Raw genomic sequence first — 13,404 nt, 5'->3', positions numbered from 1 at the left:
TTTGCTGTACAGATGTTCCAGGATTGAATGAAGAGCTAATGACATAAAATCTACCCGTTGCTCTGGTAGGCAAGTCACCTCTCAGGCAGGAGCCAATATGTTTCATCACCAACTTCTCAAAACATTTCATTACTGTGGACCTAAGTGTAAGCGGGTGATGGTCATTGAGGCAGGGCCCCAGTATAATTGAAGATGGCTTGAAGTGTATCGGTACCACAGACTGCTGAAGTCAGAGGTATTACATATATAACACAGTACTCAAGGCCAATAGTATTTCAGAAGTACAGCCATTGGCTGAGGAAGTCTAAGGGAAGTATCTTCAACACCTCAAAGAGGAGGCTGCAGATGCCAAGGCATTATTAGTTCTCAAAGACTGATCTCAAATAACACGTGCCACTAAAACACAAACATCCATACTCCAGGAATTCACAAGTCCACAGTCATAGCCATTATTTAAGCAAGCAACATTGTTTTAAGACATTCAAAAAACTATCAGTCCTCAAAATCAGTAGACCCCAGACAGCTGACTCAGGTCATGGGTGCAGTTCTCCTTTAAAAAAAAATGGAGGCAAGATAAGCGAATTGGTCTGCAGCTACAATTGAAACACAGACCTCCATTCCTGAATATAGTCTCTGGAAAATAAAATTGAAGATGTCAGAGCAAGATCATTGTTTCAGAGGGACATCAGGGACTGCTGTGTACATTGCGCCATTGAAACATGGCTCATCCCTGCCATTTTTAAGTTCAAAGTACAATTTATTATCAGAATACATACAACCCTGAGATTCTTTTTCTGCTGGCATACTTAACAAATCTATAGAACAGTAACTGTAAACAGGATTAATGGACAACAAACTGAAAATGCAGATATAAGTAGTAATAAATAACAAGCATGAAATCAGAGAAGAGTCCTTCAGTGAGAGTAGTTACCCCTTTTTGTTCAAGAGTCTGATGGTTGAGGGGCAGTAACTGTTCTTGAATCTGATGGTGCAAGTTCTGAGGCACCCGTACCTTCTCCCTGATGGCAGCAGTGAGAAAAGAGCGTGACCTGGTTGAAGAGGATCTTTGATGATTGATGATGCTTTTGTAGGATATTCTGCTCAAAGGCATTGGTGTTCCCATACCAGGCTATGACGCAGCCAGTCAGTACACTTTCCACCACACACTGATGACATGCCGAACCTGTGCAGACTCCTGACAGAATAGCTGAGTCAGGAAGAGGAGGTGGAGAATACATCATGGTGCACAACATGGCCGTGCACTACAATGTCTCATTCCTGCTCACCCGAGCTGGCATATCTAGCAGTCAAAAGTTATCAATTTCATCTATCAAGGGTGCTTTCTGCTGTCATCCCGGTGTTGCGTATATTCCACCTCTGGCCAACATTAGGCAGGCACTGGAGGAGCTGAGCACTCTGATCAGCCGTTACAAAGAAGCACACCCTGATGCCTTCCCCATCATTCCAAGTGATTTCAACCAGGCCACCTTGAAGGAGTCTCTGAATGACTACCATCTACCCTCCCTAGGCGCCAGCCCAATTTGGGGAGGTCAAGAACGACGACTCCGGCAGTGAAGTCTAGACCCGAAGTGATTCGCTGCAGCAGGGCGCAAGGTTCAGAGGATTTAAAGGCCAGGCCAGATAGTCTGGAGCTCCTCTCTCCATGATTCTAAGGCTGGCAGACTGCCCCGGGCTGCTGTGCTTCATGTCTGCGAACTTTGTGGCAATTTGCCACGTTAATACCAAGGCTTTGGGCCCACTGCTCCAGGGATTTGGATCCAAGGGCTCAATTTGGTTCACAAAGCTCTTCTTGTTGCTTGCATCTATTGTTTGCATGATTCGTTTCGTGTTTTTCCTCTTTCCCTGTGGGCACTGTGTGTTGATCTTATTTTTTAAATTGGGTTCTTTTGGGTTCCATGTTTCACAACTACCAGCAAGCAAAGAAATCTCAAAGCTGTATAATTTATACATTCTTTGATAATAAATTCACTTTTAATCTTTCAATCTTTGAATATTACCTGTGCTAACATACTTGGCCACTGTTGCATCACCATCAAGAATGCTTACCATGCCATCCCACACCCACACTTGCAGACATCCCACCTCTCCTGGGAGTTCCGGGAGTCTCCCGCATATCGGTAGTGGCTCCTTGATGCCCGCAAATTATATACAATTTCCCGGAAATCGATTTTTTAGAGAAGGAGAGGGAGAGGGGAAAAAAAAGAAAGAAAGAAAATGAATGAATCCTGCTTGATCTGTCTTTGTGCTAAGTAGACCTATCAGTTTTCTCTGTGAGCAGGTTTTACACTCGACCTCTCTCTCTCTTCCATATTCCATCAGTTCAGTTACTGCCGTCTGTAATGATGCTGAAATCATCCGGACAACTATCAGTGATGAAGTGCAAAAGCCTGGCGAAGAAATTCCCAAGGCTGGCAGTGACAATGTGACTACACGAGGCTGTCCTGTATGGGTGGGGCGCGTTGGCGTCTTAAGGGGGATTAGAGTGTGGTTTAAATTGGAGCGAAATTCCAAAATCGTCCGTTAAGACATCTTTAAAAACGCACTCGCAGCAAGCAAATTCTTCGGGGTACTTTTCCTGAAACACTTCCACTTACAGGTACATCGAAGCCCGCGATGGGCTGGGTTTAAGCGCAGCCGTTTTCAGAAGAAAAACTGATTTTAATAAATACCCGGCCCCCACCGAGGTCTCGTCATTAGGACAGCGAACTGTTTACCTGTACTGCGCACTTTATATGCATTTTGAATTACACTTTATTAAATAATGTGGTAATATATTGTTTTATGTGGTGTGTGCGATATTTGTATTGTGGCTACACCGTGGTCCGGACAGAGGTTGTTTCGTTTGTGGACGATCAGCCAGATGACAATAAACTTGAACTTGAAGATACAGAACTTCTAAATCACTCATTTAAAATCCCCCATTTCAATGTAAAAAAGTAAGTTCTGATCCCGACTATTGCAGGCAAATGTGTGTGTGTGTGACTACGGACATATGTGCGATCGGACGTTATCCGAACAGACATTAAGCGGCGCACAACTGTAATAAGGATACACCTTATGCTTTTATTTCTTTTAGGGACCACAACATATTAGAGAAGTTAAGCACAGGGAACGCTGCTCAAGCATTTCACAGTTCTTTTCAGCAGAAAACCAAAGTCCGACGGAGAAGGTCACTAGAGCTGATGTGTACTTTACATCTTTCATCGTTGAGCATAACCTGTCATTCCAGGTGTGGAAGCACACAGGCAAGCTATTCAGGAAAATGTTTCCTGATTCAGAAATAGCAAAAAACTATGTCTGCTCATCAACCAAGACAGCAGCTATTGTGAACATGGCACATTAAGACAGAATTCAGAAGTCAGCTGTTTCACAAAACACTTGTGAATCTGATGTCTTGCAAAATTAACAAATTCATTGACACAGACTGCTATGAGGTTGAGACTTCCGGTTGAGACCTCCCTGAAATGAGTTTTTGCAGGGTGGGATTTCTGCACTTGGGAACATCTGATCTCCTGGTTGTATTTCTGCTCTCAGCGTAGAGGCAGAGACAAAACACCACGGCGCCAGTAGTGAGGTCTAAGAAGTTGTGGTCAAGGGAGGAAAGGAGCACTTACAGCAGCGGTCCCCAACCACCGGGCCGCGGACTGGCACCGGGCCGCAAAGCATGTGCTACTGGGCCATGAGGAAACGATATGATTTGGCGATATGAGTCAGCTGCATCTTTCCTCATTCCTTGTCACGCCCACTGTTGAGCTTGAACACACGTGAGCTCGTTACCCACGTGGGAAGGAGATCAACTCCTTGAGCTTGCAAATGACTGTGGGCTGAAAAGTATGTTTGACATAACAGCTCTGCCGGCATTCTGGATCAAAGTCAAGGCTAAATATCCTGAGATAGACATGAAAGCACTGAAAATGTTGCTTCTATTTCCAACATATTTCTGCAATGAATACAACGAAAACTAAATTGCGGAATAGAATAAGGAACCCCTTTTGAGTATCGCTGTCTCCCACCACCCCTCGATGGGACCATCTTGTTGCAGGGGATCAAGTATTCAGCCCAGGGCTCCCACTGATTCAGCGATATTGGTGCGTTGTAATGATTTTATATGTTCATACGGGGAAAATATGCGCTGTGTGTTTAATATCCAAATGTTACTTAAAATGTTATGATGCTATTGACTTATATAATCATATAACAACTACAGCATGGAAACAGGCTACCTTTGCCCTTCTGGTCCGTGCTGAATGCTACTCTCACCTAGTCCCACCGACCTGCATGCAGCCCATAACCCTCCATTCCTTTCCTGTCCATATACCTATCCAATTTTTCTTTAAATGATAATATCATTTAATATGGTCATGGTAGTCTTTCTCGGGGTAAACACAATGTATTTGACTGCTACTCTTGTCCGTTGGCAACCCTACCACACCCCCCTCCGGTCGGCCGGTCCGCAAGAATATTGTCAATATGAAACCGGTCCGCAGATCAAAAAAGGTTGGGGACCCCTGACTTACAGAACTGTTTCAAGTTGTGGAACTGGATAACATTCAGGGATTCATCTTTGAATGTGAATTAATACACCACAGTTGTCACCAATTTCATCAAGACCTGTGTGCATAAGTGTGTGACTTTGAGAACATAGTGTGCATACTGAAACCAAAAGCAGTGGATAAACTAGGAGATTTGTAATCTGCTGAGAGCTAGATCTGTGGCATTCAAGAGCAGTGATCCAGAACTATACAAGAAGTCCTGGCATAACCTACAAAAGACTATTTTATGGACAATAAAACAATTTCAATTAAGGTAAGAGACGGAATCGGATATATCGCACCTCTGGCGGAGTTTACAGGCCATTACTCCATACAAGGCAAAACCTAATGTTATGAATGGCAGTGATGCTTCATTCCCAGATGAGCTCAACGCCTTTTATGCATGCTTTAAAGGGAGGATAAACTACACCTCTGCAAATCCCTGCAGCATCTGATGACCCTGTGACCTCTGCCTCAGAGGCTGACGTCTGAACATCTTTCAAGAGGATCAACCCTCACAAGGCATCAGGCCCTGATGGTTTATCTGGTAGGGCTCTGAAAACCTGTGCCAACCAACTGGTGGGAGCGTTCACAGACATCTCTAATCTCTCACTGTTGCAGTCAGAGATTCCCACTTCTTTCAAAAGGGTGACAGTCATACCAGAACGCAAGAAGATCAGGGTGAGTGCCTCAATGATTGCTGACTCGCATCTTGTACTCATGTCTACTATGATGAAATGCTTGAGAGGATGGTTATGGTCAGAATCAACTCCTGCCTTAGAAAAGACCTGAACCCTCTACAAGTTTGCCTATCGCAATAATAGCTCTACAGCAGATGGAATCTCACTGGCTCTCCACTCAGCCTTTGCTCATCTGGATAATAGCAATGTCCACAACAGGCTGCTGTTTATTGATTACAGCTCAGCATTCAACACCATCATGTCCTTAGTACCAACGAACGAGGTCAAAAATCTGGGCCTCTGTATCTCCCTCTGCAAATGATTCCTTGACATCCTCAGCAGGAAACTATAGTCAGCTTGCAAGAATAAGTACCAGGAGGGATCTCTTCCTACGCAACTCTCTTGACAATTAATCCCTCCCCACTGCTGGGGTCATCTGTTGTGTCCGGTGTTCCCGATGTGGCCTCCTGTATATCAATGAGATCCGACGTAGATTGGGAGACCGCTTTGCTGAGCACCTATGCTTCATCTGCTGGAAAAAGTGGGATCACCCGGTAGCCACCCATTTTAATTCTACTTTTCATTCTGACTTCAGTCTATGGCCTCTTTGTCTGCCGCGATGAGGTCACATTCAGGTTGGAGACAACACCTTATATTCTGTCTGGCTATCCTTCAACCTGATGGCGTAAACATCAATTTTGTGAACTTCTGGTAATTGCCCACCCCCCACTTTCGCCTCCACTCGCCTCAAGGTTCCTGCCCCCAGCCTCGCCTCCCCTCGCCTCAAGGCTCCTGCCCCCAGCCTCACCTCCCCTCGCCTCAAGGCTCCTGCCCCCAGCCTCACCTCCCCTCGCCTCAAGGCTCCTGCCCTCAGCCTCAGCCTCACCTCGCCTCAATGCTCCTGCCCCCAGCCTCACCTCCCCTCGCCTCAAGGCTTCTGCCCCCACCCTCGCCTTGCCTCAAGGCTCCTACCCCCAGCCTCGCCTCGCCTCGCCTCACCTCACCTCACCTCAAGTCTCCTGTCCTCAGCCTCGCCTCGCCTCACCTCAAGGCTCCTGCCCCCAGCCTCGCTTCGCCTTGCCTCAAGGCTCCTTCTCCCAACCTCGCCTCACCTCAAGTCTCCTGTCCACAGCCTCGCCTCGCCTCGCCTCAAGTCTCCTGTCCTCAGCCTCGCCTCGCCTCGCCTCAAGGCTCCTTCTCCCAGCCTCACCTCGCCTAGCCTCAAGGCTCCTGCCCCCAGCCTCGCCTCGCCTCGCCTAGCCTCAAGGCTCCTGCCCTCAGCCTCACCTCCCCTCGCCTCAAGGCTCCTGCCCCCAGCCTCACCTCCCCTCGCCTCAAGGCTCCTGCCCTCAGCCTCACCTCCCCTCGCCTCAAGGCTTCTGCCCCCAGACTCACCTCCCCTCGCCTCAAGGCTCCTACCCTCAGCCTCGCCTCGCCTCAAGGCTCCTTCTCCCAGCCTCACCTCCCCTCGCCTCAAGGCTCCTGCCCTCAGCCTCACCTCCCCTCGCCTCAAGGCTTCTGCCCCCAGCCTCGCCTTGCCTCAAGGCTCCTACCCCCAGCTTCGCCTCGCCTCACCTCAAGTCTCCTGCCCCCAGCCTCGCCTCATCTCATGTCTCCTGTCCTCAGCCTTGCCTCGCCTCGCCTCAAGGCTCCTACCCTCAGCCTCGCCTCACCTCGCCTCAAGCCTCCTGCCCCCAGCCTCGCCTCGCCTCAAGGCTCCTGCCCCCAGCCTCGCCTCGCCTCGCCTCAAGGCTCCTGCCCCCAGCCTCGCTTCACCTTGCCTCAAGGCTCCTTCTCCCAGCCTCGCCTCGCCTCAAGTCTCCTGTCCTCAGCCTCGCCTCGTCTCGCCTCAAGGCTCCTACCCTCAGCCTCGCCTCGCCTCAAGGCTCCTACCCTCAGCCTCACCTCCCCTCGCCTCAAGGCTCCTACCCTCAGCCTCGCCTCGCCTCAAGGCTCCTTCTCCCAGCCTCACCTCGCCTCGCCTCAAGGCTCCTACCCTCAGCCTCGCCTCACCTCACCTCAAGAGTCCTGCCCCCAGCCTCGCCTCGCCTCAAGGCTCCTGCCCTCAGACTCGCCTCGCCTCGCCTCAAGGCTCCTGCCCCCAGCCTCGCCTCGCCTCAAGGCTCCTGCCCCCAGCCTCGCCTAGCCTCACCTCACCTCAAGTCTCCTGTCCTCAGCCTCGCCTCGCCTCACCTCAAGGCTCCTGCCCCCAGCCTCGCTTCACCTTGCCTCAAGGCTCCTTCTCCCAGCCTCGCCTCACCTCAAGTCTCCTGTCCTCAGCCTCGCCTCGTCTCGCCTCAAGGCTCCTTCTCCCAGCCTCACCTCGCCTCGCCTCAAGGCTCCTACCCTCAGCCTCGCCTCACCTCACCTCAAGAGTCCTGCCCCCAGCCTCGCCTCGCCTCAAGGCTCCTGCCCTCAGACTCGCCTCGCCTCGCCTCAAGGCTCCTGCCCTCAGCCTCGCCTCGCCTCAAGGCTCCTGCCCTCAGCCTCGCCTCGCCTCAAGGCTCCTGCCCTCAGCCTCGCCTCGCCTCAAGTCTCCTGTCCTCAGCCTCGCCTCGCCTCAAGTCTCCTGTCCTCAGCCTCGCCTCGCCTCGCCTCAAGGCTCCTTCTCCCAGACTCGCCTCGCCTCGCCTCAAGGCTCCTACCCTCAGCCTCGCCTCACCTCACCTCAAGAGTCCTGCCCCCAGCCTCGCCTCGCCTCAAGGCTCCTGCCCTCAGACTCGCTTCGCCTCGCCTCGCCTCGCCTCGCCTCAAGGCTCCTGCCCTCAGCCTCGCCTCACCTCAAGGTTCCTGCCCCCAGCCTCGCCTCACCTCATGTCTCCTGTCCTCAGCCTCACCTCAAGGCTACTACCCTCAGCCTCGCCTCACCTCGCCTCAAGGCTCCTGCCCTCAGCCTCGCCTCGCCTCAAGACTCCTGCCCCCACCCTCACCTCGCCTCAAGGCTCCTGCCCTCAGACTCGCTTCGCCTCGCCTCGCCTCAAGGATCCTGCCCCCAGCCTCGCCTCGCCTCGCCTCTCCTCTAGGCTCCTGCCCCCAGCCCCCCCTCGCCTAACCTCAAGGCTCCTTCTCCCAGCCTCGCCTCACCTCGCATAGCCTCAAGGCTCCTGCCCCCCCAGCCTCGCCTCACCTCGCCTCAAGGCTCCTGCCCCCAGCCTCGCCTCACCTCGCCTCAAGGCTCCTGCCCCCAGCCTCGCCTCGCCTCACCTCAAGGCTCCTGCCCCCCAGCCTCGCTTCGCCTTGCCTCAAGGCTCCTGCCCTCAGCCTCGCTTCACCTCAAGGCTCCTGACCCCAGCCCAGCCTCGCCTCAAGGCTCCTGCCCCCAGCCTCACCTCGCCTCATCTCAAGGCTCCTGCCCTCAGCCTCGCTTCACCTCAAGGCTCCTGCCCCCAGCCTCGCCTTGCCTCAAAGCTCCTGCACCCAGCCTCGCCTCACCTCAAGTCTCCTGTCCTCAGCCTCGCCTCGCCTCAAAGCTCCTGCACCCAGCCTCGCCTCACCTCAAGTCTCCTGTCCTCAGCCTCGCCTCGCCTCAAAGCTCCTGCCCTCAGCCTCGCCTCGCCTCAAGGTTCCTGCCCCCAGCCTCGCCTTGCCTCAAGGCTCCTGCCCCCAGCCTCACCTCGCCTCAAAGCTCCTGCCCCCAGCCTCGCCTCACATCGCCTCAAGGTTCCTGCCCCCAGCCTCGCCTCACCTCAAGGCTTCTGCCCCCAGCCTCGCCTCACCTCGCCTCAAGGTTCCTGCCCCCAGCCTCGCCTCACCTCGCCTCAAGGCTCCTGCCCCCAGCCTCGCCTCACCTCGCCTCAAGGTTCCTGCTCTCAGCCTCGCCTCGCCTCGCCTCAAGGCTCCTGCCCTCAGCCTCAGCCTCACCTCGCCTCAATGCTCCTGCCCCCAGCCTCACCTCCCCTCGCCTCAAGGCTCCTACCCCCAGCTTCGCCTCGCCTCACCTCAAGGCTCCTGCCCCCAGCCTCGCCTCGCCTCACCTCACCTCAAGTCTCCTGTCCTCAGCCTCGCCTCGCCTCGCCTCAAGGCTCCTTCTCCCAACCTCGCCTCGCCTCACCTCAAGGCTCCTGCCCCCAGCCTCGCCTCGCCTCACCTCAAGAGTCCTGCCCCCAGCCTCGCTTCGCCTTGCCTCAAGGCTCCTGCCCTCAGCCTCGCCTCACCTCACCTCAAGAGTCCTGCCCCCAGCCTCGCTTCACCTTGCCTCAAGGCTCCTGCCCTCAGCCTCGCCTCACCTCAAGGCTCCTGCCCTCAGCCTCGCCTCACCTCAAGGCTCCTGCCCTCAGCCTCGCCTCACCTCAAGGCTCCTGCCCCCAGCCCCGCCTCGCCTCAAAGCTCCTGCACCCAGCCTCGCCTCACCTCAAGTCTCCTGTCCTCAGCCTCGCCTCCCCTCGAAGCTCCTGCCCTCAGCCTCGCCTCGCCTCAAGGCTCCTGTCCTCAGCCTCGCCTCGCCTCAAGGCTCCTGCCCCCAGCCTCGCCTCGCCTTGTCTCAAGGCTCCTGCCCTCAGCCTCACCTCGCCTCGCCTCAAGTCTCCTGTCCTCAGCCTCGCCTCGCCTCGCCTCAAGGCTTCTGCCCCCAGCCTCGCCTCGCCTCAAGGCTCCTGCCCTCAGACTCGCTTCGCCTCGCCTCGTCTCGCCTCAAGGCTCCTGCCCCCAGCCTCGCCTCACCTCAAGGCTCCTGCCCTCAGACTCGCTTCGCCTCGCCTCATCTCGCCTCAAGGCTCCTGCACCCAGCCTCGCCTCACCTCAAGGCACCTACCCTCAGCCTCACCTCGCCTCGCCTCAAGGCTCCTGCACCCAGCCTCGCCTCGCCTCAAGGCTCCTGCCCCCAGCCTCGCCTCACCTCAAGGCACCTACCCTCAGCCTCACCTCGCCTCGCCTCAAGGCTCCTGCCCCCAGCCTCACCTCACCTCAAGGCTCCTGCCCCCAGCCTCGCCTCACCTCAAGGCTCCTGCACCCAGCCTCGCCTCACCTCAAGGCTCCTGCCCTCAGCCTCACCTCGCCTCGCCTCAAGGCTCCTGCACCCAGCCTCGCCTCGCCTCAAAGCTCCTGCCCTCAGCCTCGCCTCCCCTTGCCTCAAGGCTCCTGTCCTCAGCCTCGCCTCAAGGCTCCTACCCTCAGCCTCGTCTCACCTCCCCTCAAGCCTCCTGCCCCCAGCCTCGCCTCGCCTCAAGGCTCCTGCTCCCAGCCTCGCCTCGCCTCGCCTCAAGGCTCCTGCCCTCAGCCTCACCTCGCCTCACCTCAAGGCTCCTGCCCTCAGCCTCGCCTCACCTCAAGGCTCCTGCCCTCAGCCTCGCCTCACCTCAAGGCTCCTGCCCTCAGCCTCGCCTCACCTCAAGGCTCCTGCCCTCAGACTCGCTTCGCCTCGCCTCGCCTCGCCTCAAGGCTCCTGCCCCCAGCCTCGCCTCGCCTCGCCTCAAGGCTCCTGCCCCCCAGCCTCGCCTCAAGGCTCCTGCCCTCAGCCTCCCCTCGCCTCAAGTCTCCTGTCCTCAGCCTCGCCTCGCCTCGCCTCAAGGCTCCTGCCCCCAGCCTCGCCTCACCTCAAGGCTCCTGCCCTCAGACTCGCTTCGCCTCGCCTCGCCTCAAGGATCCTGCCCCCCAGCCTCGCCTCGCCTCGCTTCAAGGCTCCTGCCCCCAGCCTCGCCTCCCCTCACTTCAAGGCTCCTGCCCTCAGCCTCGCCTCGCCTCACCTCAAGGCTCCTGCCCCCAGCCTCGTCTCGCCTCACCTCACCTCAAGTCTCCTGTCCTCAGCCTCGCCTCGCCTCACCTCAAGGCTCCTGCCCCCAGCCTCGCCTCACCTCGCCTCAAGGTTCCTGCCCCCAGCCTCGCCTCACCTCGCCTCAAGGCTCCTGCCCTCAGCCTCACCTCACCTCGCCTCAAGGTTCCTGCTCTCAGCCTCGCCTCGCCTTGCCTCAAGGCTCCTGCCCTCAGCCTCGCCTCACCTCGCCTCAAGGTTCCTGCCCTCAGCCTCACCTCACCTCGCCTCAAGGTTCCTGCTCTCAGCCTCGCCTCGCCTTGCCTCAAGGCTCCTGCCCTCAGCCTCGCCTCACCTCGCCTCAAGGTTCCTGCTCTCAGCCTCGCCTCGCCTCGCCTCGCCTCGCCTCAAGGCTCCTGCCCTCAGCCTCGCCTCACCTCGCATAGCCTCAAGGCTCCTGCCCTCAGCCTCGCCTCGCTTCGCCTCAAGGCTCCTGCCCTCAGCCTCAGCCTCACCTCGCCTCAATGCTCCTGCCCCCAGCCTCACCTCCCCTCGCCTCAAGGCTCCTACCCCCAGCCTCGCCTCGCCTCACCTCACCACAAGTCTCCTGTCCTCAGCCTCACCTCGCCTCACCTCACCTCAAGGCTCCTGCCCCCAGCCTCGCCTCACCTCTGGGCTCCTGCCCCCAGCCCCGCCTCGCCTCAAAGCTCCTGCCCCCAGCCTCGCCTCGCCTCAAGTCTCCTGTCCTCAGCCTCGCCTCGCCTCAAAGCTCCTGCCCTCAGCCTCGCCTCGCCTCAAGGCTCCTGTCCTCAGCCTCGCCTCCCCTCAAGGTTCCTGCCCCCAGCCTCGCCTTGCCTCAAGGCTCCTGCCCTCAGCCTCACCTCGCCTCGCCTCAAGTCTCCTGTCCTCAGCCTCGCCTCGCCTCAAGGCTCCTGCCCTCAGCCTCACCTCACCTCAAGGCTCCTGCCCCCAGCCTCGCCTCGCCTCAAGGCTCCTGCCCCCAGACTCGCCTCACCTCAAGGCTCCTGCCCTCAGGCTCACCTCACCTCGCCTCAAGGCTCCTGCCCCCAGCCTCGCCTCGCCTCGCCTCAAGGCTCCTGCCCTCAGACTCGCTTCGCCTCGCCTCGTCTCACCTCAAGGCTCCTGCCCCCCAGCCTCGCCTCACCTCAAGGCTCCTGCCCTCAGCCTCGCCTCCCCTTGTCTCAAGACTCCTGCCCCCCAGCCTCGCCTCGCCTCAAGGCTCCTACCCTCAGCCTCGCCTCACCTCCCCTCAAGCCTCCTGCCCCCAGCCTCGCCTCGCCTCGAGGCTCCTGCTCCCAGCCTCGCCTCGCCTCAAGGCTCCTGCCCTCAGCCTCGCCTCACCTCGCATAGCCTCAAGGCTCCTGCCCTCAGCCTCGCCTCGCTTCGCCTCAAGGCTCCTGCCCTCAGCCTCAGCCTCACCTCGCCTCAATGCTCCTGCCCCCAGCCTCACCTCCCCTCGCCTCAAGGCTCCTACCCCCAGCCTCGCCTCGCCTCACCTCACCGCAAGTCTCCTGTCCTCAGCCTCACCTCGCCTCACCTCAAGGCTCCTGCCCCCAGCCCCGCCTCGCCTCAAAGCTCCTGCCCCCAGCCTCGCCTCGCCTCAAGTCTCCTGTCCTCAGCCTCGCCTCGCCTCAAAGCTCCTGCCCTCAGCCTCGCCTCGCCTCAAGGCTCCTGTCCTCAGCCTCGCCTCCCCTCAAGGTTCCTGCCCCCAGCCTCGCCTTGCCTCAAGGCTCCTGCCCTCAGCCTCACCTCGCCTCGCCTCAAGTCTCCTGTCCTCAGCCTCGCCTCGCCTCGCCTCAAGGCTCCTGCCCTCAGCCTCACCTCACCTCAAGGCTCCTGCCCCCAGCCTCGCCTCACCTCAAGGCTCCTGCCCTCAGCCTCACCTCACCTCGCCTCAAGGCTCCTGCCCCCAGCCTCGCCTCGCCTCGCCTCAAGGCTCCTGCCCTCAGACTCGCTTCGCCTCGCCTCGTCTCACCTCAAGGCTCCTGCCCCCCAGCCTCGCCTCACCTCAAGGCTCCTGCCCTCAGCCTCACCTCACCTCGCCTCAAGGCTCCTGCCCCCAGCCTCGCCTCGCCTCGCCTCAAGGCTCCTGCCCTCAGACTCGCTTCGCCTCGCCTCGTCTCACCTCTAGGCTCCTGCCCTCAGCCTCGCCTCCCCTTGCCTCAAGACTCCTGCCCCCCAGCCTCGCCTCGCCTCAAGGCTCCTACCCTCAGCCTCGCCTCACCTCCCCTCAAGCCTCCTGCCCCCAGCCTCGCCTCGCCTCAAGGCTCCTGCTCCCAGCATCGCCTCGCCTCAAGGCTCCTGCCCTCAGCCTCGCCTCGCCTCAAGTCTCCTGTCCTCAGCCTCGCCTCACCTTGCCTCAAGTCTCCTGTCCTCAGCCTCGCCTCGCCTTGCCTCAAGGCTCCTGCCCTCAGCCTCGCCTCGCCTCAAGTCTCCTGTCCTCAGCCTCGCCTCGCCTTGCCTC

This window comes from Mobula birostris, chromosome 5, assembly GCF_030028105.1.
Source record: "Mobula birostris isolate sMobBir1 chromosome 5, sMobBir1.hap1, whole genome shotgun sequence".
Lineage (NCBI taxonomy): Eukaryota > Metazoa > Chordata > Chondrichthyes > Myliobatiformes > Myliobatidae > Mobula > Mobula birostris.
The sequence above is the reverse complement of the archived record's forward strand: the minus strand, read 5'-3'. Positions refer to the sequence as shown.